We start from the raw sequence: 26,942 nt of genomic DNA on the forward strand, positions 1-26,942 counted from the left end.
ATAGCTGGATGTGGGACTACTGTGGTCCTGGGGCTGGTGTTGGCCCACTGCTGTGCAAGACCAGGGCCCAGGAGGTCCCCAGGCTGGTGCCCACCCAGCAGTGGGTGAGACCAAGTGTTGGGACTCATGCCAGCTCACTGAAGGGTGGAGCAAGGTCCTGGGGTCTCTAGTTGCGGGGATCTTGGGGGTCCAGGGTTGGTGTCAGCACACTGGTGGATAGGGCTGGGGTCTATTGGGTTCCCAGGGCTAGTTCCAGGCCATGGCAGACGGGGCTGTGTTCTGGGCCCTTTGCTGGTGGGGCTGGGTCCAGGGGTAGCTGGGAGCTCAGGAATCCAGCCTGCTGGTGGGTGGAGCTGTGTCCCCTCCCAGCTAGCTGTTTGGCCTGAGGTGTCCCAGGGCTGGTGCTGACCAGCTGGTGGATAGGACCAAGTCCTAGCACTAATAAGTTAGAGGGAGGATTCCAAAATGGCACTTGCCAGCACCGGTGGGATAAGCTCCCCAAAATGGCTGCTGCCAGTGTTTATGTCCCCAGGGTGAGTCCCAATTGCCTCCTGCCTCTCCCAGAGACTCTCCAAGATCAGGAAGTGGGTCTGATCCAGGCTCCGTTCAAATTACTGCTTCTGCCCTGGGTCTCAAAGAGTGTAAGATTTTGTGCACACTCTTTAAGAGTGAAGTCTGTATTTCCCACAGTTATCTGGCTCTCCCCGAAGTAAGCCCCACTGGTCTTCAAAAACAAATGTTTTAGGGGATCATCTTCCCAGTGCAGGACCCCTAGGCTGGGGATGTGGAGCTCAGATCCTTCACTCCTTGGGGAGAACCTCTGCAATTATAATTATCTTCCTGTATGGGCCTTGACTATACTGTGTCTCCGCCCATCCTACCCATCTCATTGTGGTTCCTTCTTTATATTTTTTAGTAGTAGAAGATTTTTCTGCCAGTCTTCAGGTCTTTCTCATTGATAGCTGCTCTATAAGTAGTTGTAATTTTGATGTGCTTGTGGGATGAAGTGAGCTGAGGGTCTTCTTACTCTGCCATCTTGGCCACTCCTCTACTTTAGCTCTTTTTAACCTCTTTTCCTATGTCATCTAAATCCGACCTCCAAAGACCGAATTTTTGTAAACAAACCTACTGATGAGGTATATTTACTGTATAAGTAAAATGGCTCTCTCTATGATAGAAATTCAGGGTACAACTCAATCTTTTCCTAACAGTTATACAAATATGAAGATGAAAATGTGAATTCTCACAAAATAGTAATAGTACTCTTATGTATTCAGTGTATAAACAAGGCTTTGGATTTATAAACCACTTAAGATAGTTTTGGGGCCCCTCTAGGGGGCATTTGTAGTTGAAAATTTTACAGCATATTTGGAAAAACCTTTCAGAAAATGGATATTGCAAGACAGACTGGTACGAAAAGAGAACTGTGCTGATGCTGACAGAAGGAAGCATGAACATTTTGAAATAGTATTTTTTTTTAAATCGAGTTGTATGAAAGTGCCCGATTTTATTTTAAAAACCTAAGAGAAATTTGCTGCAGTTTTCAAATCTAATTATCAGTGACAGTAACTTTAAAACCTGAAACAGTTTACTTAGTGACTTATTTTATTCCTGGGAGAGAAGCAGAGTTGTGACCTAGACCAGGATCTAAGGAACTTCCCTGTCATGCTGAGGTAGCAACCTGATCTGGGTGTAGAATATGTGATTTCACTTTATGATTCCTATAGGAGTAGAGATTAGTGCTCTGATATATGTAGTTATTCAGAAATACAATCAGATTATCATATTTGGATCAATAACAGGCATAACTGAACCTCTTTGACACCTGTATCACTAGGATATGTGCTTGAGTAGGGTGATCTGATAAAATATGGGACATCCAATTAAATTTGAATTTCAGATAAACAACAAATAATTTTTTGTATAAGTATGCCCTAAATATTGCATTGGAGATATCTATCTATGCTAAAAATTATTTATCTGAAATTCAAATTTAATGGGGAATTCTGTGTTTCTATTTGCTATTTCTGGAACCTTGTCAGCTTAGGACAACATGAGGCTTAAGAGTCAGGACATATACATAAAAAGTACTAACAAAAGGAAATACATTGTGGTGGATTTAACACGTATATCTACAAATTCTTTGGCACTCCTTCATTGACAGATGGGGACTATGTCCCTGTCTTTGAATCTGGTTTGGATTTAGGGATTTGCTAGTATTCAATAGAATGTAGAGGAGATGCCACTCCATGCCTACCAAGCCTGGGTCATAAAAGGCGTGTGCAGACACTCACTGTTGAAGCACTGAGCCACCAGGTAAGAAGACTAACTACCCTGAGGCCACCATGCTGTAAGGAAGCCCAGGTCACAGGGAAAGGCTCAAGTAGCTGCTTTAGCCAACAGCCCCAGCTTAAGTCCCACTGAGGTAGCAGCTTAGAGCCAACATCAACCACTAGGCATATGAGTGAAGTCATCTCCAGATGATTCAAGACCCCAGCCACTGAGTAACTCCCAGATGAAACACAGACATTGTGGAACAGAGATAAGCTATTCCTACTGTGTCCTATCTGAATTCTTGACCTACATCATCTGAGAGCATAATAAAGTGGTTGTTTTAAGCAACTAAGTTTTGGGGTAATTTGTTATGCAGTAATACTAACTGTAATACACATGTTAAGTACAAAGTGAATGGTTAACAATCTGTGATTCAGGAGTTTAAGGGAGGAAGAAGTCACCAAAAGCTTGGGTGGGGGTGGGGCTCCCCTTCTTGACTCTACTCCCATACTTGAAATGCATAGCTTTATAGGAAGTATAGGACATGGACAATGAGAAAAGGAAAGTGTGAAAGTGGATTTAATGGCAAAGATCTCTGTTCTTTTTCCTTTAAAGTTCTTCTCTTAGAATAATTGGAATTTAAAATAAATCAGCTTATGAAGCACTGGAAAGAAGATGAAGGGTTGAATGGAGAAGGAATAAATTAAACTCCCATCTTCATTCGTGGGTTATGCTTCTGAGTGTTTAAAGATAAAGCTATTATGACTGTGTATAGGACTTAATAGTCTTTAGGGAGACTGATAAACTGAGAAAGAGATTGCAGTAATTTTGGATTGGTGACTCCAGGCTGACTTAGTCACTTAAATTTCACGTTTCTTTAAAATTCTGAAACAAGGGCATTCTTAAGTGTTCTTTTAAAAGAACAGAAGAGTCTCATGGGAGAGCAAAGCAATTTGATGAAAAGAGACTTTTCTTCATGCTTTAATGCCTCTGAGGAAGTCTCCAAACTGCTGAACGATCAAAGATAAAAGCAAAAAAGAATATTTTTGCCTTTATTTGTGGCAAGATTTTTTGAGAGCTACCATGTGCAGATATTGTGGGGTAAGATACTAAAGGCTGAATCCTTTTCTTTGAAAACTTTATAATGTCAGGAGATGTTTATAATGTAAAGGATATTTGTACACTCCTCAAAGCTAAAACCTAGAGATTTCTATGTACAAATACAGTAGTATACTTTCTGTTTTAGGAGTGGACTTTGAGCAAAATATTGAGGTAGGTGTTGCTGAAACAGCTTCCTTCCTCTTACTGTATTCTTTACTCTCTTTACTCCCCTTCCCTCGCACCTTTCTGGACCTTCCCAGAACCCCTCAGTTCTCATGCTGTGTCTGACCTATTAGCTCCTCCCTTTCTCTACTACAATCTACAGTACTCATTTCTCTGAATTTCCTCCAAGGTATGCTTTGACGCTATCAATGTCTCCACACATGTCCATCCAAATGTACCTTCCCTTAGTGAGGCGTGGCAACCACATAGACTGGGTTTTCCAGGATAGATAGTACACAAACAATCCCATTGTCTCCATATATTGAAATTCCTCAGAAATCCCAACATTTTTATATTCAAACTATATCTCTCAGAACTTCACTCAAATCTGGGACTTCCCCGGTGGCCCAGTGGTAAAGAATAAGCCTTCCAAAGCAGAGGGCGTGGGTTCAATCTAGTTGGGGAACTAAGATCCCACATGCCACGGGGCAACTAAGCAGGCACGCCACAACTATTGAGCTCGTGCCTCAACAAGAGAGCCCGCGTGCTGCAAACTACAGAGCCCACGTGCTCTGGAGCCCATGTGCCACAACTAGAGAGAGAAAACCCACAGCCACAACTAGAGAGAAGCCCACAAGCTGCAACAAAGAGACCATGCGCCGTAATGAAAGATCCCACATGCCTCAATGTAGATCCCGTGTGCCACAACTAGGACCCAACGCAGCCATAAAAGTAAGGCAAATAAATAAATAAATAAATAAATAAATAAATAAGAGAATTTTGCTCAAATCTAAGAGGGACCCCAAATACTTTTACATCACGTGTTTAGATTCCTTGTGTCAAAGATTCTTATCCTCCACCCCTCATTGACTCTATTTAAAAAAAAAAAAATCAGTTTTCTGGTTACTCTACAGTTTTCATTAGAGACATTGGCATTTGCTTTACTCTCTTTGTCCTTGCCCAAGTTCTGGCATTTTCTCATCCACCCATCTATCCATCCTTCCAGTTTACTATTCATGTGAACAGCTCATATTATACCATAGCTTCACAGTTACTTGTGGCTCTCGACTTTGATGCCTTTCTTTCTTTTTCAATTTAGTTACCTGGCACAATTTATTTCCTGGCACATTATGTTAAGGAAATAAAAATACTTAAAATACAAGACAATTTTTATAAAGCATCCCCAGACTTTGGTAACAGAATCATCAGGTACTAACAGCACAAATTTCATTGGCCCTTGCTCTCCTCTAAGGATGTGGTACCTTTAAGCCCCTGCAAATTTTCACCCAATTAAGACTTCACTCTCCCTGAATGTGGGGGGGGGGGTGGTGGTGGTGTCTTGTACGTGCCTCAAAAGTGTTAGGTTCAGTCACTGTACATTGTCTATCCTGGTTTTCCTATGTTGCTCCATGAGCTTCTCAACCTCCTTTGCCTGAGGGGCTGCTTGTCAGTGCTCTATCTGCAGGTACCTCCTGTGAAAACACCCATGCTCGTGCCAAGTGTTCATTATCTTTGAATTTCCATAGTTTCCAAATCCCAGGGTAGGAAAGAATGCAAGCTACTCGGTTAGACTTTTGTCTTGGAGACTTAAGTAACACCCCTGATGCCTGTCCTATCTCAGATATTACCTCATGAAACAAACAAAAAGTTTTTACATCTTTTCATTTAATTTGCTTGTGCTATAGGTTTTTAGCAGTGGTTCCCAACCTTGAATGTGCATTAGAATCACCTGTTTAAATCATCCATTTAAAAATGCTGATGTCTCCCCCACCCCCCAGCGATTCTGATTTAATCCATCTGGGATGGAACCAACATAAGGTGATTCTACTGTGCTGTGAGGGTTGAGCATCTCTGGTTTATAGGCACTGACAGGAGGCTGACAGTGCTCATCTCCTCCCGGTTTTTATTCCAGGTACTTTCAAAATAGTGTTCCTCCTCCTTTGCATCAAAACAAATAGCCCTCGCCCTTCAGCAAATCATCTCAAAGCACCTACGTGATAGTGAGAGAAGTCTGAATTTTAGTTTGGTGCTTAAAATAAGAGTCCACAGCAGTTTTTATAAGGGAAGAATTCCAAGCACAGACGTCTGGTGGAGAAAAAGACTTACTGGTGTTGGAGGTTTCCCCATTTTAAGTAATCAGAAAAATCTTTGGCCCAGTTTTGAAAAAGATTGACTAGGATACAAAAATGAGCATGTATTACCTCATTTTCATCTTTAACCTATTTGATTTTTCTGTTCAATATATGGGAACACAGTTAATGTCACATATAATATTAATTCTGGATTTTGATAGGTTTCTCAGTTTCCCAGGGTCACAATTTATACTGAGCACAGGCGAATCATTTGAAGAGTCAATCAGTTATGCAATTTTCTCTGAATAATATGCAGAGGTGGATTTAGTGATGATAATGAAGTTGAAACTTTAGGGTCTCTGGAGGGCTCTAGAAATGTGTCCCTATAATCATATTTTTGTAAAATTTGCATAAGAAAGTTTTTTTTTTTCTTAAGAAGGGTCTCCTTCCCCAAACTGCAAAAGCTTCAGACCTCCCTTAACCTGATTATGTGGAATCCTTGAGAATCGTGCCAAAGTGAAATGGTTCTTATTTCAATGTCTTTATCTTTCATTTTCTTTTCTATTAGAAAAAAATGGGCTTATTTTAAGCCAATATGTGCCACTAACCATGTAAAGTTGCTAAATTACTGAAGTACTACTCTACCTGTTGGTAAAATAGCCATTGCCTCAAGCCCCCAAGTACCCCATACTACCATTCCATCTAACCCGGTTGTTCCCCTGAAGCTTACTGATGCCCCCCATGATCCAACCCCTAGCAAGGTAACATCTGGTACACCAGGGGGCCCTCCAGAACCCTGTTTCAGTGCAGTGGCCACGAGCATCCATTCTGATTGGTCAATACCTGTGCTAAATGAGTTATTAAATATGTTGAATATCAACCTTGCTCAAAAACAACTTAAAAAATTCTGTAGTTATATATCATAGGTAAGATGACTAAATGTTTAATAAAATATTTTTACACAGGTGACACTATAAAAAAATCCAACCTCTTTTAGAAATTATTTTTGGAAATTTGTTTTGGGCCCATTTAATATCTGGTTTATGTATGACTAAGAAAAGTCATGTCATATAGAAACCAGATCTTAGCTCAGTCAAAAAGGATTTGAGGAATACCTTAATAGAGCTTTTATTTGCAACTAGGATGGTTCTTAAAATATATTCAAAGAAGGAAGCCAGCTGCTAACACAAAGGAGTACACTACTCAACAGTCATTGTGTAGGAGTTGCTATGAGGGCTAGAAAGGAGATAGCACAGATATTCAACAATCGCTTAAATCTTTACCAAGAAATACATTTGGGAAACTGCTATACTTAAACTCTATCTAGAGATGATCCACACTTTAGATTAAAGAATATAAGCTCAGGGCATTCTCTGCATAATTTGGCAACCTAGGAATGAATAAATCATTTGGATCAGATTTGATGCACATGAGTGTTGAAAGTAAATGAAAAATTAATTTAAGACTAAGTTGTTTAAAATATATAAGCTCACTTTAGAACATAAAACACAGCATAATCTTTGAAAAGAATAACCTCACCTTATTATTTTCACAGATATTTTATTTGTAAACTGAAAAGAATCTATGGTTATACTATATTTATAGATTCAAAGACGCTTTGGTAATGTAATTATTAATAAACAGATAAAAATAAGCAACAAAGGGAAGAGGTGAAAGGTACTTTTGGGTAGAAAAAAGTGACCCCCATACATTTGCAAGGCAGGTTTATTTGAAGACTCACAAATGGCCTGAAACCACCCATGGGAATACTCAAATTTACAGATGCCAATAGCTTTTCTGAGTAAAAATCTGCCTATTCATTCAGGACTCAAAAAAACCTTTACTGAGTACTTAATATATTCCAGGCATTGTATTAGACTACTGATATGAAAGAATGAAGATGACATAGTCCCTGTCCTAAAGGGCACAGTCCCAGTGGTGGAGACAAACAGGTAAATAATAGCTCCATTCAATATAGCATGTAAGTGGTTTGTAGAAATGAATTAGTCACCTCTATATAATTATATATCTTTTTAGTATAAGATGCTGCTTGGCAGAAACTCCAAAGGAGTTTTCAAACCCAACACAGATTCTCTCCCACGGGTGTGACTCATCAGGAGAGAGTATTCCTTCCAGTGTTAAATGGAACCACATCATGCTATCTTGGAGCCCAGATTCCCTGAGTACTTAATGTGTACAACAGTGCAGCAATGGGGATTCCATTTGATCTCTGCCAATCTCTCCCATTTTTCTGGTCCAGCTATAGTGCTCTTCTGCCCACATTTCTGAGACAAACAATATCTGTTCTCTGCTTCTTTCGTAATGAAAGAAAACTTAGCCGTAATTGGATTCAAGTGCACACTTGCCCGCTTTAATCCCCAGGTTTAATCCCAAATTCCACCAGCAGGTGGTAGGGAAGTCAAACAGAGTAAACCTGTTTATAATGGTTTTGGGCTGAGACCACAATACAGTAATGATTTTGACACTACTGGATAAATAACATCTTCTATGTTTATAATAACACTTGTAGATATTGTTCTTGCTTACTTTATTTGACAAAAAATTTGTGGATTTTTTTGAACTACATTTTTAGTTTCTTAGAATTTCAAACAACAGAATTATTATTATTATTAAAGAATACTGTGTGAATGTGTATTGATTTGGCTTATTAAAGCTTACCCAAAGTAGCCATAGTCTTTATATTTAAGAAGAATACTATTTTAAAGTCTGAAAACAGAATTAATATGTGTTAATACAATATCTAGTAAAGTTTTCTTTCTAGAATAAAAAAATCTGAAAGTCTAGATATCTATTTTCTTTATTTCATTTCTTATTCTGCAAGTGAACCAAAAAGGACAGGGGTTTAACTGACCATTGTGATGCACAGGTCTTTGGAACACTCAATTGCATTTGGCATGTCACCCCAGGACACTCGAGGTCCTTTCACATCCTCTGTGACACGGAAAGAAGTGAACAAACATCAGACACCTAAGATTCATTTTTGGTCCCTTTTTTCCCAAATAATTTTATACAAGTCCCTGCATGTACAAGTTTAAGAGTAAAGGAAAGAAAGGCTAATTAGAAGTAGAACATCAAGCTAATTTCCCTTAACTGGCAAACTTTCTAATACATAGTATGTAGGGCCTGTAAGATTGCATTTTAAACATACTTTGTGCCAAATATCTCCATGAATTATTCTGAAGAGAAATTATTTTAAAAGGGTATGTTTATTTCAGAAGAACTTCTTTGTTTTTTAGGAAGCATTCTGAGATAATTCATTCCTTTACATATATTTCTTAGTTAATGAAGGTATTTCTTTTCTAACTTTTGTTTCTTTTTGTATAACGAATATTTTCTTGATTTCAGTGGCTACTCTATCTCAATGAAGTAATGAAAATGGTCATGACAAATGATTCTTTCTTGATAATCCATGTAATCATTAGAGGAATAAATATAATATCTGGAAATTAGAATTAGAAGCTATTTTCTTTTGGTAAAATTTTAACATTTAAAAAGTTAATGTTAGGAAATAAAGTTAGCTGTTTTTAGCTATTGCAATCAATATATTTGATACACAGAATATCTGGCATTAGGCATGTGGTGTTAAAGTCTGAAATAATATTTCTTTTTTGAACTCCAATGTGTCTTTATCATAAATTACATTGTTGAAAATTCATTTGGTGGGAAGATGGAGGTGGCTTTTGAATCTTCTCAAATCCCCACAAAAGTAAACATAGTAACTAGATAGCAAAACCAGAAATATTCATGGACAACATTTATAATAAAATTAGGTGACATGAATTCTCTTGAATTTCAAAAGTAGGATCAAGCCATCAAGAGCTACAAGACATGCAAGGTATTAGCATATGTTCAGAAGAAAGCAGAAGAGAAACAATGGAGAGTCTAAAGGGCCTGAGAACAGGAGAACTTAAAATAATCAACAAATATTCACTGGAAAATATAGTGCAGGCAATTTTAGAATAGCAGCTGAAACTGGAAATGAGTTTTGCCCACTGCAAAAGTGGTGAATGCAGGGGCCTTCAGTAAGGCCTGCAAAGGCTAGAGAAATCTAGGGCCTATGGACTATTAAATTGACCAGCTAGGATTCCTTTTCAAGACAGGATCCCACCCCAAGGAGAAAGTGTTTGGAGTGAATTAAAAATTAGCCAATAGAGGGACAACCAGAGGACCAAAGGACAATGTTTAGGTGAGACTGGGGAAGGAGACAAGAGACAGGAAATCTCAGCAAGTTGCCTTATTATTTAACACTATATAAAAAAACCACAGAACAGGGAGTCCTGAAGTTAAAAAATGCTGAATTTAATGTCCTAAAAGTTCATGAAAACCAATTTTATATACACAAAAACCCCAGAAACTATTGAGGTCAAATCTCAGAAAAATTTGTTACAAGAATAAAAGAGAATAAAAATGAGAATAACATTTTTACAGATAACACAAGTTTGTTAGAAAGACCTGTTCCTGAAACACGTAAAAGCCATAAAACCTTCTACTTCAAAATAAGTTAATAGACATTAAGAAAATGATACAAATTATGAGAAATAATATAGTCAGAATTAGAAACTCTAAGAAAGTACGTGACTGAATGTGAGAATTAGAAATTAAATAAAAAGGAATACAAGAGTGAATAAGTACAACATATAATGCTTTAAGAGAAATATAAAGCAAAGAAGAGAAAAGTTGTAAAAACTAAAAAGAAAAAAATAAGGATTTGAGAGAAAGTGATAGATATTGAAAATAGACAGAGACTCTAATGTAAGGATAACAGAAGTCATTTAAGAAGAATAACCAAAGCAATGAAAGAAAATAAATACAAAAATATGAAATTTAAGAAAAATTTCCTGAATTTATAAAATATGTATCTGAAACTATATTTTGGAAGAGCACATCATGAACCTGAGGATATCGACCCAAATGACCACCACCAAGACATATGGTAATGAAGTTACTGAAAGAAGAACTCCTGTATTTCCTAACTGAACAGTACATGGAAGCTAGAAATTGTATAACTCTTGCTTGAATAATCAAACTTGTATTTGATTAAATAGAAGTATGTAAAAGTGTGAATGTGACAAACTTGGTCAGTGTATTGAAAACAATTATTTCAGATATTTTGTCCATTTACTGGATGTTTTAGGCAGGAGGGTAAGTTCTATCCCTGTAACTCCTTCCTGACTAGAAATGGAAGTCCTCCTTGGCTGCCTTTTAGTTATATCTTACTTTATCTGTGCCTCCCCAAGACTCTTAAATCCACAAAATTTTAGAGTTTCCTCAAAGCACAGGAAATATCTGTATTCCTACCTAAAATAAATGATTCTTTGACATTAAAACATTAAGGTTTTGAGTGTTTTTCACTGATACTCCTTGTCAAATCACCAAATTGTTTACTTCATATGTCTGTCCCAATCTTCAAGGAATATTATAATATTTTTCTACTGTTGCTGTAATACATTATCACAAATTTAGCAGCTTAAAACAATAAAAATTTATTATCTAACAGTCTGTAGGTCAAAAGTTTGGGCACAGAGTGGCTTAGATGTTTCCTCTGCTTCAAGTCCCACAAGGCTGGAATCAAAGTGCCAGCTGGTCTGCAATCCCTTCTGAAGGCTCTGAGGGAGAATCTGCTCCCAGGCTATTTGTGTCGTTGGCAGAATTCAGTTCCATGTAGTTGTAGGATTGGGGTCCCTACTTCCTAGGTGTCAGCTGGGAGTTGCCCTTGTCTTCATAAGAGGTGAAAACTGGACTGGAGACTGTAGTGTAGATGTACTGCCATAATGCATTTCTTAACACATCACCCCTGACTTAACCATCCAGGAAGTGACACATTAAGACAATGGCAATTTAGCACTATGTGTTTCCCATACTGTGGAGAATAGCTTAGAGTGTTCCCTTCCTCTCTGCTGGCAGGAGGATCCAAAAGAGAAAACCCAAAACATGCTAAGTCAAGCAAACTCATTTCTTTTCCCAGATGCATTAATTAGGTAAGTCATTCCTTTTCTTATAGAGGGAGTGAGTAATGAGGGAATTGAGAGACATCAGGAAAACATAAGACGAGGAATAACATTCCCTCCTCTCCCCCTCACCAAATTATAGGGATGTGTGATTTCTAATCATGGACAAGGAGTTCTTCCTCTCATTTAAGTCAATGAAAATAGTATTAGGAGTATATGGGAGGGATTCCCCTATTCCACATGCCATAGGTACCACACCTCCAGCTCCCTTGTTACAATCTCCTCTGAGCAGATTCTTTGTAGTTCCTGCACAGACTTCCACTCTCACCAAAGAATTTTTCCTTGGAAGAAATAATGTTGTAGTCTTTTCCCTGGGGCATATAACTCTTCCTACATTCTAAGCTGTTAGTATACATTAATGGTGTTGTGTGTAGATAAGCTTAGCTATTGGGCAGAATTTGTTCCAGTTTCTCCTGAGGTTTCAACTGGATCTTTTTCTGGGTGGGTGCTGCCTCTGTTATTCATAGACTGGCACATCCTCAGGGATAAGGACTCTGGGTCACCTAGATCTTTTACAATTTTAGTTCCTTCATGGGTGGATTGGACGGTCTCAGTACACTGTCCAGGGATGGAGAACAGTATGTGTGGAAGGGGTGCCTGCCTTGATAAATGTATCAGTTGTGCTCTTTTCCCTCCTTGTCTCATTTCCTGATGCCCTCTTTCTTTTTCTCAGCATGTCAGGCATAAAATCTCTGCCACCCTGACCAGGGGTATAATTTTTCTAAAACATCTCTATGGGGCTGTGATTATTTAATTGGATTCACTTGATTTGGCCTGTCCTATTTTTTGCCTGTGTTTTGTACACAAGAAAGTGTCCCCAAGAATATCTAACCTTGGATGGTGACTAGCCGGTTTTTATAAGCATAATCATCATTTTACTCAGGTCTGACATAGCTAAGACTGAAATCAGAATAATCTAAAACCTTCTCTCAATTTCGACTTATTTAGGCTGGTGATGGGAAGATATTTATCAGTCCTCAGGTTAAAGGGATCCCATATACTTCAGATATTCTTCACTATTCAAATCTCACTGTCCAAATATTTACTTTATATATTTGCAAAAAATTTTTACCCATAATTCCTTGAACTCAAAACCTGCTATAATGAATATGTTTGTGCACCAGCAAAATCATTTTAATTGGGGAGGGCTCAGGGAGAGAAGAGATAAAACGGGCTACATCTCAGCTGTTCTCCCAATAGAATTACAGCATGTGTGCTTTTATTGTTCAACGAGTTTGCATTATTGTTATCAGCTTATTACTTTTGCCCTGAGAGTTCAGCCTTTAAGTTTCCCAGTGTCTGCCTCCATAAAGAGCCTGTAGGTACTACCAACCTGGGGTCTAAATTAGACAAGTGTTAATTTTATTTGAAGTCAGAAGGATGGTTAGTTAGCATTTGAAATACTCTAACGAGGCATACTCTTTCAACATACAGTTAGTTAGCATTTGAAAGAATCTAATCAGGAGAGGCACCTGCTCTTCAGAGGCACTGCTACTAGCACTTTCACTATCTCCATCTAAATCAATACTAGTAGGTGTCCTAATTATAGCATATGGGATGTTGATTTTTCACTGGTGAAATGAGTGTTCAAGATATATGGGTTGGTTAGAAATACTACATAGGCACCTTTGACATACATAAAAAAAGACTAGGTGTCCAGTGAGCCAAGCAGCCTGGACCAGTGGTTCTTGACTAGGGGGCAATTTTTCAGTTTGGCAATGTTAACATTTTTGGTTGTCTCAATTGGAAGGAGGGGCTGCTACTGACATCTTGTGGGTAGATGCTAGGGATGTTGCTTAAAATGCTATAATGTACAGAACCTTCCCACCCCCATCACCCCAACAAGAATTATCTGGCCCAAAATACTGGTAGTGTCAAGGTTGAGAAACCCTAGCCCAGACTCTTCAGGGTGGTGCCCTAGGTCTAGGGCTCTATTTGTCTCTATGTGTAGCCATTAACTGAGGATTTTGTCTTCTGCTTTTGATTAGAAATTTAGCTGACACCTGCTGCCAGAATATTGCTACAATTCCCTCAAGTAAACCTTTCATGGAAGGTGCTAGCTGGAGTTCATAACAGGTCAGAGAACTGGGACTTAACTATTTTTGTGCCTGCTTGTTAATATATGTTTCGATATGTTGCAGAATTCAATATGAAACTTACTCTCATTGTAATGGAACACCTGACAGATCAAGAGATTTTTTTTTTTAGGCTTCCCTTCCAATGGATTTTTATTTTTTGTGACTATAGTTACAATGTCTATGCTATTTAGATGGTAGGATAATAAGTTGACATTAAATTAATCAAAAGTATTTTGTTTTCTCAAGCATTTGTAAATTAGGATTTTACAGAGATTTTGAGAGCAAAGGCCTATGGCTTTTACCTACCTCTCATAATTAGAGTCTATTTATTTTTATCAAAATAACCTAATAATTGTGTATAACTAATTTTGCTTCAATAAGTTTCCAAAAGGCAAGGTACAGCTTCAACCTTCTATCACACTGAGTACTCAGTAGCTTGAAGTGCTGACATGCTCAAATATTTGTGCATATATTCAATAGATTATATTGAATACCTTCTATATACCAGGCACTGTTATAGTTCCTATGGATATAATGATGAACAAAACGGGCAACAAACTTACTTTCCTGTGGATTATATTAGAAATATGTCTGAGTTCCAATTGTGAGCACAGCTGAATTCTTTGGCTAGTAGCAAATTATTTACAAGGCAAATTAGTGGATGTAAATAAGTGTGAGAGTGGGGGGGGGGGGTCACAGGCTATTGTCAATTTTACACTAACAGATAAATATTACCCTCAGAACAAGTTTTCCCCTCAATTTTTATGAAAATCTTTGCATATAAAATACCTGGGCTAATCACTCATAAATTAAGAGAATCTGTAAGTATAGTTTCTACAAATCATTGCTACATGAGAGAGAAAATAAGAAAGAATATTTGGTAAAGTCTCTGGGTTATTTTAAATTATAGGACTGATCCCTCTCCTTCACATGCAGAAAAGTCCTCCTTCCCCTTGCTTCAATTTCACTTCTATAAATCACCATTATAGTATTTTTCTTTCTTAAAAATCATTTATTTATTTCTAAAGTATAGTAGATTTACAATATTGTGTTAGTTTCATGTGTACAGCATAATGATTCAGTATTTTTGCAGATTATATTCCACTATAGGTTATTACAAGATAATGAGTATAATTCCCTGTGCTCTACAATATATAGTATATCTTTGTTACTTACCTATTTTATACATAGTAGTTTGTTAATCTCACACCCCTAATTTCTTCCTCCCCACTTCCCTCTCCCCTTCGGTATCCACAAATATAGAAAACCTTTGGTTTCTGTATCTGTGAGTCTATTTCTGTTTTGCATTATACATTCATTTGTATTACTGTATTATTTTTTAGATGCCAATATGAGTGAAATCATATAGTATTCATCTTTTTCAGTCTGACTTATTTCACTAAGCCTAATATTCTCTAGGTCAATCCATGTTGCTGAAAGTGGCAATATTACATTCTTTTTTTATGGCTGAGTAGTATTCCAATGTATGTATATACCACATCTTCTTAAGCCAATCATCTGTTGATTGGTATTTAGGGTGCTTCCATATCTTGGCAATTGTAAATAGTGCTGCTATGAACATTACGGTGCATGTATTAATATTTTCTTAAATCAGTGTATTCTTTTTTTTTCAGATATATACCCAGGAGTGAAATTGCTGGATCATATGGTAGTTCTATTTTTAGTTTTTAAAGACCGCCATTCTGTTTACCATAGTGGCTGCACCAATTTACCTATAGTGTGCAAGGGTTCCCTTTTCTGCACATACTCCCAGACATATGTTATTTGTGTTCTTTTTGATGATAGCCATTCTAACAGGTGTAAGGTGATATCTCATTGTAGTTTTGATTTGCATTTCTCTAATAATTAATGTTGAGCATCTTTTCACGTGCCTGTTAGCCCTCTGTATGTCTTCTTTGGAAAAATATCTATTCAAGTTCTCTGCTGATTTTTGATTGGATTTTTATTTTTATTATTGTTTTTAAGTTTTAGTTTTTATTTATTTATTTATTTTTGGCTGCGTTGGGTCTTCATTGCTGCGCACAGGCTTTCTCTAGTTGAGGCGAGCAGGGGCTACTCTTTGTTGCAGTGGGCTTCTCATTGCGGTGGCTTCTCTTGTTGCCTAGAGCACAGGCTCTAGGCACGTGGGCTTCAGTAGTTGTGGCAGACGGGCTCAGTAGTTGTGGCTCGCAGGCTTTAGAGCACAGGCTCAGTAGTTGTGGTGCACCGGCTTAGTTGCTCCGCAGCAGGTGGGATCTTCCTGGACCAGGGCTGGAACCCATGCCCCTACAATGGCAGGCGGATTCTTAACCACTGTGCCACAAGGGAAGTCCTGATTGGATTTGTAAATATTGAATTGTATGAGTTGTTTGTATGTTTTGGTTATTAACCCCTTGTCAGTCACATCATTTGCAAATATTTTCTCCCATTCTGTAGGTTGTCTTCTCATTTTGTCAGTGGTTTCCTTTGCTGTGCAAAAGCTTTTAATTAGGTCCCATTTATTTTTGCTTTTATTTCTTTTGCCTTAGGCAATTGATGCAAGAAAATATTCCTATGATTTATGTCAAAGAGTGTTTCTGCCTATGCTCTCTTTTAGGAGTTTTATGGTTTCATGTCTTACATTTAGGTCTTTAAACTACTTTGAGTTTATTTTCGTATATGGTGTGAAGGAATGTTCTAATCTCATTGATTTATATATGGCTGTCCAGTTTTCCCAGCACCACTTGTCCAAGAGAATTTTTTCCATTGTATATTCTTGCCTCCTTTGTTGATTAATTGACCCCAGATGCATGGGTTTATTTCTGGGCTCTCTATTCTGTTCCACTGACCTATCTATGCATCTGTTTTTGTGGCAATCCCATGTTGTTTTTATTACTGTAGCTTTGTAGTATTGTCTGAAGTCTGGAGGGGTTATACCTCCAGCTTTGTTCTTTTTTTTTTTCAGGATTGCTTTGGCAATTCAGGGTCTTTTGTGGTTCTATATAAATTTTAGGATGACTTGTTCTAGTTCTGTGAAAATTGTTCTGGGTATTTTGATAGAGATTGCATTGCTTTGGGTAGTATGGCCATTTTAATAATATTAATTCTTCCAATTCCAGAGTACAGGGTGTATTTCCATTTTTCTGAGTCATTCTCAAATTCCTTCATCAATGTTTTATAGCTTCAGCATATAGGTCTTTCAAATCCTTGGTTAAGATTATTCCTAGGTTTTTTTTTTTTTTAATGTGATTTTATTTATTTATTTATTTCATTGAAGTATAGTTGATTTGCAATGTTGTGTTAGTTTCAGGTGTACAGCAAAGTGATTCGGTTACACACATATATATATATATTTTCAGATTCTTTTCCCTTACAGGTTATTATAAGATATTGAGTATAGTTCCCTGTGCTATACAGTATTTCCTTGTTGGTTATCTATTTTATATATAGTAGTATGTATATGTCAATCCCAAACTCCTATTTTATCCCTCCCCCTTTTCCCTTTGGTAACCATGAGTTTGTTTTCCATGTCTGTGAGTCTCTGTTTTGTAGATAAGTTCATTTGTATCATTTTATTAGAGCCCAAATAAATTGATATTATATGATCTTTGTCTGGCTTACTTAGTATGATCATCTTTCATGTTGCTGCAAATGGTATTATTTCATTCTTTTTTATGGCTGAGTAATATTCCACTGTATAAATATGCCACATCTTCTTTATTCATTCATCTGTTGATGGACATTTAGGTTGCTTCCATATCTTGGCTATTGTAAGTGGTGCTGCAATGAACATTTTGGTGCATGTATCTTTTCGAATTATGGTTTTCTCCAGATATATACCCAGGAGTGGTATTGCTGGATCATATGGTAGTTCTATTTTTAGTTTTTTAAGGACCCTCCACACTGTTCTCCATAGTGGCTGTACCAATTTACATTCCTGCCAACTGTGTAGGAGGGTTCCCTTTTTTCTCCACACCCTCTCCAGTATTTATTATTTGTAGACTTTTTGATGATGGCCATTCTGACTGGTGTGAGGTGATACCTCATTGTAGTTTTGATTTGCATCTCTCTAATAATTAGTGATGTTGAGCATCTTTTCATGTGTCTTTTGGCTGTCTATATGTCTTCTTTGGAGAAATGTCTATTTAGATCTTCTGCCCATTTTTTGACTGGGTTGTTCGTTTGTTTTTTGATATTGAGCTGTATAAGCTGTTTGTATATTTTGGAGATTAATCCCTTGTTGGTCACACCATTTGCAAATATTTTCTCCCATTCTTTTCATTTTGTTTATAGTTTCCTTTACTATGCAAAAGCTTTTAAGTTTAATTAGGTCCCATTTGTTTATTTTTGTTTTTATTTCCATTAATTTAGGAGACATCCAAAAAGATATTGCTACAATTTATGTCAAAGAGTGTTCTGCCTGTGTTTTCCTCTAGGAGATTTATAGTATCTGGTCTTACATTTTGGTCTTTAATCCATTTTGAGTTTATTTTTGTGTTTGGTGTTAGACATTGTTCTAATTTCATTCTTTTATGTATAGCTGTCCAGTTTTTCCAGTACCACTTACTGAAGAGATTGTCTTTTCTCCATTGTATAGTCTTGCCTCCTTTGTCGTAGATTAGTTGATCATAGGTGCATGGGTTTATTTCTGGGCTTTCTATCTGTTCCATTGATCTATATGTCTGTTTTGGTAAATGTAGTTTTGTAGTATAGTCTGAAGTCAGGGAGCCTGATTCCTCCAGCTCCGCTTTTTTTTCTCAAGATTGTTTTGGCTATTTGGGGTCTTTTGTGTTTCCATTCAAATACAATTTTTTTGTTCTAGTTCTATGAGAAATGCCATTGGTAATTTGATAGGGATTGCAGTGAATCTGCAATCTATGGAGATTGCCTTAGGTAGTATAGTCATTTGGGCAATCTTGATTCTTTCAATCCAAGAACATGGTATATCTTTCCATCTGTTTGTGTCATCTTCGCTTTCATCAGTGTCTTATAGTTTTCTGAGTTTAGGTCTTTTGCTCCTTAGATAGGTTTATTCCTAGGTATTTTATTCTTTTTGACGTGATGTCAGATGGGATTGTTTCTTTAATTTTCCTTTCTGATCTTTCATTGTTAGTGTGTAGAAATGCAACAGATTTCTGTGTATTAATTTTGTATCCTGTGACTTTACCAAAATCATTGATGAGCTCTAGTAGTTTTCTGGTAGCATCTTTAGGATTTTCTATATATAATATAATGTCATCTGTAAACAGTGACAATTTTACTTCTTTTCCAATTTGGATTCCTTTCATTTATTTTTCTTCTCTGATTGTTGTGGCTAGGACTTCCAAAACTATGCCGAATAAAAGTGGAGAGAGTGCACATTCTTGTCTTGTTCCAGATCTTAGAGGAAATGTTTTCAGCTTTTCAACTGTTGAGTATGATGTTAGCTATGGGTTTGTCATATATGGCCTTTATTATGTTGAGGTAACTTCCTTCTATGCCCATATTCTGGAGAGTTTTTAACATAAATGGATGTTGAATTTTATCAAAAGGTTTTTCTGCATCTATTGAGATGATCATATGGTTTTTATTCTTCAGTTTGTTAATGTGGTATATCACACTGATTGATTTGTGGATATTGAAAAATTCTGGCATCTGTGGGATAAATCCCACTTGATCATGGCGTATGATCCTTTTAATGTATTGTTGGATTCAGTTTGCTAGTATTTTGCTGAGGATTTTTGTATCTATGTTCATCAGTAATATTGGCCTGTAATTTTCTTTTTTGTGTGTGGTATCTTTGTCTGGTTTTGGTATCAGGGTAATGGTGGCCTCATAGAATGAGTTTGGAAATGTTCCTTCCTCTGCAATTTTTTTGGAACAGTTGCAGAAGGACAGGTGTTAACTCTTCTCTAAATATTTGGTAGAATTAGCCTGTACAGCCATCTGGTCCTGGATTTTTGTTTGTTGGGAGTTTTTATTTATTTATTTATTTATTTAATTTTAATTTTTTAATGACAGCACTCTAGATTCACCAATTTATTAGTTTCTACAATTTAAAAGGATCCAACATTTGGCCATTAATAAAATACATATTAATAGTGATTCGAACAAATAAGATGCAAGAGGCTTCCCCATAAGAGTGGGAGGGGATGTCACCTAAGTAAAATCCTGAGAGTTTATTCTCAAAAATAGTATGGCAGAGGTCATGTTTTTAAAACACATACACTCACGTTCACACACATAGAAAGTCCTAGGAAGATCCGGTAGAACATTTACATCTCAAAGAACAGGAAGAGAAATGCAAGTCCCCCTAGAAGGCCTTTGTTTAAAGTCAGAATTCTGGAAAAATATTTTTATCAAGCTGGCTTTTTAAGCTTAATTTAACTTAACTGTGTACACAATAAAAAAGCCCCCTCATTTTTAGGGCAAGATTTCCTTTAATTCCCAATTAAGTAAGTACTTGTAAGTTTTGTACATAAGTAAACCTGACTAGGGTATTAGTTGGAGCTGGCAATCTGCTGTTCCTTTTTCTTTTGTTTTAAAAGATTTATTTCCCATTCTGAGGTCAGTTTGTTGAAATAAAATTGCTAGTGACAATCGTGTGGTGCTGCTTGAGAGCTTCACTCCTCTAGGTTTTGCCCCAGAGTTGTTTTAGCCCCCTCTTATGTGTCTCGGGTTCTCCTGGTGGTGTATAAGACTACCACAGGTGCTCCAATTGTGGAATGGCCAGTTCTTATTCACGTCCCTGGTTGAGCAGTTTGTTAATTAAATGAGTGTTTCCCTGTAGGGACAGCTGCACAGCATGAGGTCTTGCCTCCACCACTCCTGCAAGTTTCTCAGTTGCCTGAGAAAGCTGTTGCTGGCCTGGAGGAGAGAATCCCTTCTTTGGAGCTCAGAAGCTCTCATAAGATTTTGGTTTTTTATTTTGACAAACTCTATTAAGGTAGACAATTCAAGGAAAAATGACAGGCCAGTCTTCTCCCTAATTACTCAGTCCCACCCTACTCCGTGTTTAACTGAGCAAAGTCTTCCCAGTCTTTAAACTGAGGATACCCATTCAGTATCTAAACTGGGTCTTCCCAGTGCCTTTCACTGCGAATAACCCACTCAGTGTCTAAACTGAGCAAAATCTTCCCAGTCCTTTGACTGAGGATAACCCAGTTACCTCTTCTTGAAACTAAGTCTCAAGGATAACCTATTCCCCCACTGAATAAAATTTAGGATTATCAACCAATAATGGGAGATCCTAGAACCAAGAGAGACTCACCCACATTCATCTGGACTCCCTGCGGAGGCGGATGGGCACAAGAGGCCTCTTCTGGTACCAAGGGTCTAGATCCTCACAGAGTTCAGGTGAAGGAGAGGAATCTGCTCTAGTCCCTTCATTGGTCGGCTATAACTGTTGACTAAAAAATTATTCACAACCTAAAAGTTGAGAGTTATGTTTTATTTGGCAGAAATTTTTAGGACTTCAAGCCCAGGAGGCATCATCTCAAGTAACCCTGAGAGAACTGCTCCCAATTGGGAGTTTTTAAATCTCAGATTCAATTTCAGTACTTGTCAATGGTCTGCTCATATTTTCTATTTCTTCCTGGGAGATTGTACCTTTCTAAGAATTTGTCCATTTCTTCTAGATTGTCCACTTTATTGGCATATAGTTGCTTGTAGTAGTCTTTTATGGTCTTCTGTATTTCTTTGGTGTCAGTTGTAACTTCTCCATTTTCATTTCTAATTTTATTTGTTTGGGCCCTCTCCCCCCCTTTTTTATTGATGAGCCTGGCTAAAGGGTTATCAATTTTGTTTATCTTCTCAAAGAACAATCTTTTAGTTTCATTGATCTTTTCTGTTGTTTTCTTAGTCTCTATTTCATTTATTTCTGCTCTGATCTTTATATCTTTCCTTCTACTAACTTTGGGTTGTGTTTGCTCTTCTTTCTCTAGTTGCTTTAGGTGTAAAGTTAGGTTGCTTATTTGAGATTTTCCTTGTTTCCTAAGATAAGCTTGTATCACCATAAACTTCCCTCTTAGAACTGCTTTTGCTGCATCCCATAGGGTTTGGATCATCGTGATTTTGCTTTAATTTGTCTCTAGGTATTTTTTAATTTTCTCTTTGATTTCTTCAGTGATCCACTGGTTGTTAGTAGCATATTGTTTAGCCTCCATGTGTTTGTGTTTTTTACAATTTTTTTTTCTTGTGGTTGATTTCTAATCTCATAGCATTATGGTTGGAAAAGATGCTTGATATGATTTCAATTTTCTTAAGTTTATTAAGACTTCCTTTGTGGCCCAGCATGTGATCTATCCTGGAGAATGTTCCATGGGCACTTGAAAAGAATGTGAATTCTGCTGCCTTTGGATGGAATGCTCTATAAATATCAATTAAGTCGATCTGGTCTAATGTGTGATTTTAGGCCTATGTTTCCTTATTGATTTTCTGTCTGAATGATCTGTTCATTGATGTAAGTGGGGTGTTAAAGTCCCCCACTATTATTGTGCTACTGTCAATTTCTCCTTTTATGTCTGACAACATTTGCCTTATATACTGAGGTGCTTCTATGTTGGGTGCATAAATATTTACAATTGTTATATCTTCCTCTTGGATTGATCCCTTAATCATTAATGTAGTGTCCTTCCTTGTCTCTTGTGACAGTCTTTATTTTAGTATCTATTTTGTCTGATATGAGTATTGCTACTCCAGCTTTTTTTTTTTTAAAGATTTATTTATTGATTGATTGCTTGATTGCTATGTTGGGTCTTCGTTTCTGTGCGAGGGCTTTCTCTAGTTGCGGCAAGCGGGGGCCACTCTTCATCGTGGTATGCGGGCCTCTCACTATTGTGGCCTCTCTTATTGCAGAGCACAGGCTCCAGACGCGCAGGCTCAGTAGTTTTGGCTCACGGACCTAGTTGCTCCGTGGCATGTGGGATCTTCCCAGACCAGGGCTCGAACCCGTGTCCCCTGCATTAGCAGGCAGACTCTTAACCACTGCACCACCAGGGAAGCCCCTCCAGCTTTCTTTTGATTTCCATTTGAATTGTGTACCTTTTTCCATCCCCTCACTTTCAGTCTGTATGTGTCTCTAGATCTGTCTCTTGTTGACAGCATGTATACAGGTCTTGTTTTTGTATCCATTCAGCCAGTCTATGTCTTTTGGTTGGAGCATTTAGTCTGCTTACATTTAAGGTAATTATCGATATCTATGTTCTTACTGCCATTTTGTTAATTGTTTTGGCTTTGTTTTTGTAGTTCTTTTTTCTTCCTTTCCTCTTTGTTCTCTTGTGATTTGATATAGGATTTTTTACTTTCTCTTTCTGATATTTCATTTTTAGTGTATAGAAACACAACAGATTTCTGTATAGTAATCTTTATCCTACAACCTTCATGAATTCATTTATTAGTTCTAATATCCTTGGGGTGGAGACTTTAGGGTTCTCTATATGGAGTATCATGTCATCTGAAAAGAGTGACAGTTTCACCTCTTCCCTTCCAATTTGGATACCTTTTATTTCTTTTTCTTGTCTGATTGCTGGGGCTAGGATTTCCAATGCTATGTTGACTAGAAATGGTGAGAGTGGGCATCCTTGTCTTGTTCTTGAACTTAGCAGGAAGGCTTTAAGGTTTTCACCTTTGAGTATTATGTTGGCTGTGGGCTTGTCATAAATAGCCTTTATTATGTTGATATAGGTTCCCTCTAAACCCAGTTTGATGAGAGTTTTTATCATGAATGGATGTTGAATTTTGTCAAATACTTTTTCTGCATCTATTGAAACGATCATGTAATTTTTGTCTTTCCTTTTCTTAATGTGGTCTATCACATTGATTGATTTGTGTATGTTGAACCATCCTTGTGACCCTGGAGTAAATCCAACTTGATCATGGTGTATGATCCTTTTAATGTATTGTTGGATTCAGTTTGGTAATATTTTGTTGAAGGTTTTTGCATTTCTATTCATCAAAGTTACTGGCCTGTAGTTTTTGTTTTTTGTTTTTTTTGTAGCATCTTTGGTTTTGGTATCAGGATAATAGTGGTCTTGTATAATGAATTTGGGAGTGTTTCTGCCTCTTCAATTTTTTAGAATAGTTTGAGAGGGACAGGTATAAGTTCTTTATATGTGTGGTAGAATTCCCCTGTAAAGGTGTTTGGTCCTGGACTTTTGTTTGCTGGGAGTTTTTTAAATTACAGATTCAGTTTCACTTCTAGTGCTCTTTCTGTTCAAATTGTCTGTTTCTTCTTGCCTCAGTCTTGGCAAGCTGTCTTTTTTCTAGAAATTTGTCCATTTCTTCCAGGTTGTCCAATTTGTTGGCATACAACTGTTCACAGTATTCTCTTACAATTTTTTTGTATCTCTGTTGTGTTGGTTGTTATTTCTCCTCTTTTGTTTCTTATTTTGTTTATTTGTGTTCTCTCTTCTTTTTGGTGAGCTTGGCTAAAGGTTTATCCATTTTGTTTATCTTTTCAAAATACCAGCTCTTCGTTTTATTGATCGTTTCTATTTTTTGAGGGGAGGATATCATTTTACTTATTTCGTCTCTGATCTTTATTATTTCCTTCCTTCTGCTGACTTTGGGCTTTGTTTGTTCTTCTTTTTCTAATTCTTTTAGGTGGTAAGTTAGGTTGTTTATTTGAGATTTTTCTTGTTTCTTGAGGAAGGCATGTATTACTATAAACTTTCCTCTTAGAAGAGCTTTTGCTGCATCTCATAGATTTTGGAAAGTTGTGTTTTCATTTTCATTTGTCTCAACGTATTTTCTGATTTCCTCTTTGAGTTCATTGTTGACCCATTGGTTTTTTAGTAGCATGTTGTTTAGTTTCCATGTGTTTGTTCTTTTCCTGTTTTTCTTTCTATAGTTCATTTCTAGTTTCATACTGCTGTGGTTGAAAAAGATGCTTGATATAGTTTCTATCCTCTTAAATTTACTGAGGCTTAGTTTGTGACCTAGAATGTGATCCATCCTGAAGAACGTTCCATGCTTCCCTGCACACTTGAAAAGAATGTGTATTGTTTGTTTTTGGATGTGATGTCCTGTAGCTATCAATTAAGTCCAACAGGTATACTGTGTCATTTAGGACCTCTGTTGCCTTACTGATTTTCTGTCTGGATGATCTGTCCATTGATATCTGTGGGGTGTTAAAGTCTCCTACTATCATTGTATTATTGTCAGTTTCTCCCTTTATGTCTGTTAGTGTTTGCTTTATGTAGTTAGGTGCTCCTATATCGGGTGTGTATATGTCAATAAGGGTAACATCTTCGTGTATTGATCCCTTTATCATTATATAATGCCCTTCTTTGTCTTTCTTTATGGTCTTTGTTTTAAAGTCTATTTTGTCTGATATGAGTATTGCTTCCCCATCTTTTCTGTTGTTTCCATCTTCATGAAATACCTTTTCCACCCTCTCACTTTCATTCTGTGTGTCCATCATCCTGAAATGAGACTCTTTTCGGCAGCATATTGCAGGCTCTTTTTTTTTTATCCAGTCAGCCACTTTATGTCTTTCAATTGGAGTATTTAGTCCATTGACATTTAAAGTAATTATTGATAGGTATGTACTTATTGCGATTTTAATCCTTGTTTTCCAGTTGCTTTTGTAGTCATTCTTTGCTCATTTTTTCTTTTTGTTTTTTCCTTTTGTGGGCTGATGATTTTCTTTTGTAGTATGCTTGATTTCCTTTTGTTCTAATTTTTGTGACTCTATTGTATGTTTTTGTTTGTGGTTAAAATGGAATTCATGTATGTTGACTAGTGACTATATCTACTTGCTTTAAACTGTGATTCAAATTCAAACGCATTTTAAAAGATCTATATGTTTTTACTTCCCTCCCCATATTTTGTGATTTTGATTTCCTATTTTACATCTTCATACTTCTTTTTTACTGTTTATTGTAGTTATAATTACTTTTACAATTTTTCCTCGTTTTTTAATCTATGTACTGGCTTATTTAAGTGACCTTCAATCACTGGTTTATTTAAGGATCTTCAATCCTTAGTATATATTTTCCTTTCCTATTGGGATTTTCCCTTTTCTATATATTCTTTTCCATTTAGAGAATACCCTTCAACATTTCTCTTAGGGTAGGTTTAGTATTGCTGAATTCTTTAAGTTTTTGCTTATCTGAGAAATTCTTTATCTCTCCTTCTATGCTTATAATCTTGCTGTGTAGAGTATCCTAGGTTGCAGGTTTTTCTCTTTCAGGACTTTAAGTATATGCCACTCTATTCTAGCTTCAGAGAAATCAGCTGATAGCCTTATGGGGGTTCCCTTTATATGACTCTTTGTTTTCTCTTGCTGCCTTTAGAATTCTCTCTTTACATTTAACTTTTGCCATTTTAATTATGATATATCTTGGTGTGGGTCTGTTTTGGTTCGTCTTGTTTGGGACCCTGTGCTTCTTGTACCTGGATATTTGTTTCCCTTTTTAGACTTGGGAAGTTTTCAGCCATAATTTCTTCAGATACATTTTCAGTCCCCTTCTCTCTCTCCTCCTTCTGGAATCTCTATTATGCTTAGGTTGGCATGCTTTATATTATCCCATAGATCTCATATGTTGCTTTCATTTCTTTTCATTTGTCTTTCTGTCTGCTGTTGAGTGATTTCCATTTATTCTATTTTCCAGATCACTTATGCATTCTTCTGTGTCACTTAGTCTGCTATTTATTGCTTCTAGATTGCTTTTATCTCAAAAATTGAATTATTTATTTTTGATTTGAGTCTTCTTTATAGTTTCTAGTTCCTTGTTAATGTGATCTGTGCTTAGATTGATTCTCTTTCTTTAATTCAGTTAGCATTTTTATTACTGATTTTTTAAACTCGCTACCTGGTAGACTGATTTTCTCTGTTTTATTATTTATTTTTTCAGGGGTTTTCTCTTGCTCTTTCAATTAAGAGTAGTTCCTCTGCCTTTTCATTTTACTTTACTTTCCCTATCTCTGTGAATTTAGGTGAAACAGTTACTTATTGTGGTCTTGAAGGGGTGTTCTTATGTGGGAGCATCCCTATGCAGACTGCATGTGCCCAGTGCCCTTGGTGGGAGGGTTGGATTTGATGTGGATGCCAGTCATGTCTTTCCTCAGGGTGTACTGGCAGCCATCACCTTGGTAGGGTGTGTGGCTGGTATTGGAGTAGCTAGAGCCTGCTCAGGATATGAGGAGGGACTTCCTCTATGCTCAGTGGCAGTCACAGCCCTTTCAAGGTTGGGGGCTGCTCAAGTTGCTGGAGCAGATACCCTGAGGGTCAGGCTTGAACTGGCTCTGTTCCTTTTAAGTGTTTG

The 26,942-nt window shown here is 37.0% G+C and overlaps 1 pseudogene; it reads left to right on the forward strand.

Annotated features, from left to right (window-relative positions):
• The first annotated feature begins 503 nt into the window (after window positions 1-503).
• LOC137764624 (transforming acidic coiled-coil-containing protein 3-like) overlaps window positions 504-26,942 on the forward strand; it is a 71,428-nt pseudogene continuing 44,989 nt past the window's right edge.

Source organism: Eschrichtius robustus, chromosome 5, assembly GCF_028021215.1.
Source record: "Eschrichtius robustus isolate mEscRob2 chromosome 5, mEscRob2.pri, whole genome shotgun sequence".
In the NCBI taxonomy this organism is placed as follows: Eukaryota; Metazoa; Chordata; class Mammalia; order Artiodactyla; family Eschrichtiidae; genus Eschrichtius; species Eschrichtius robustus.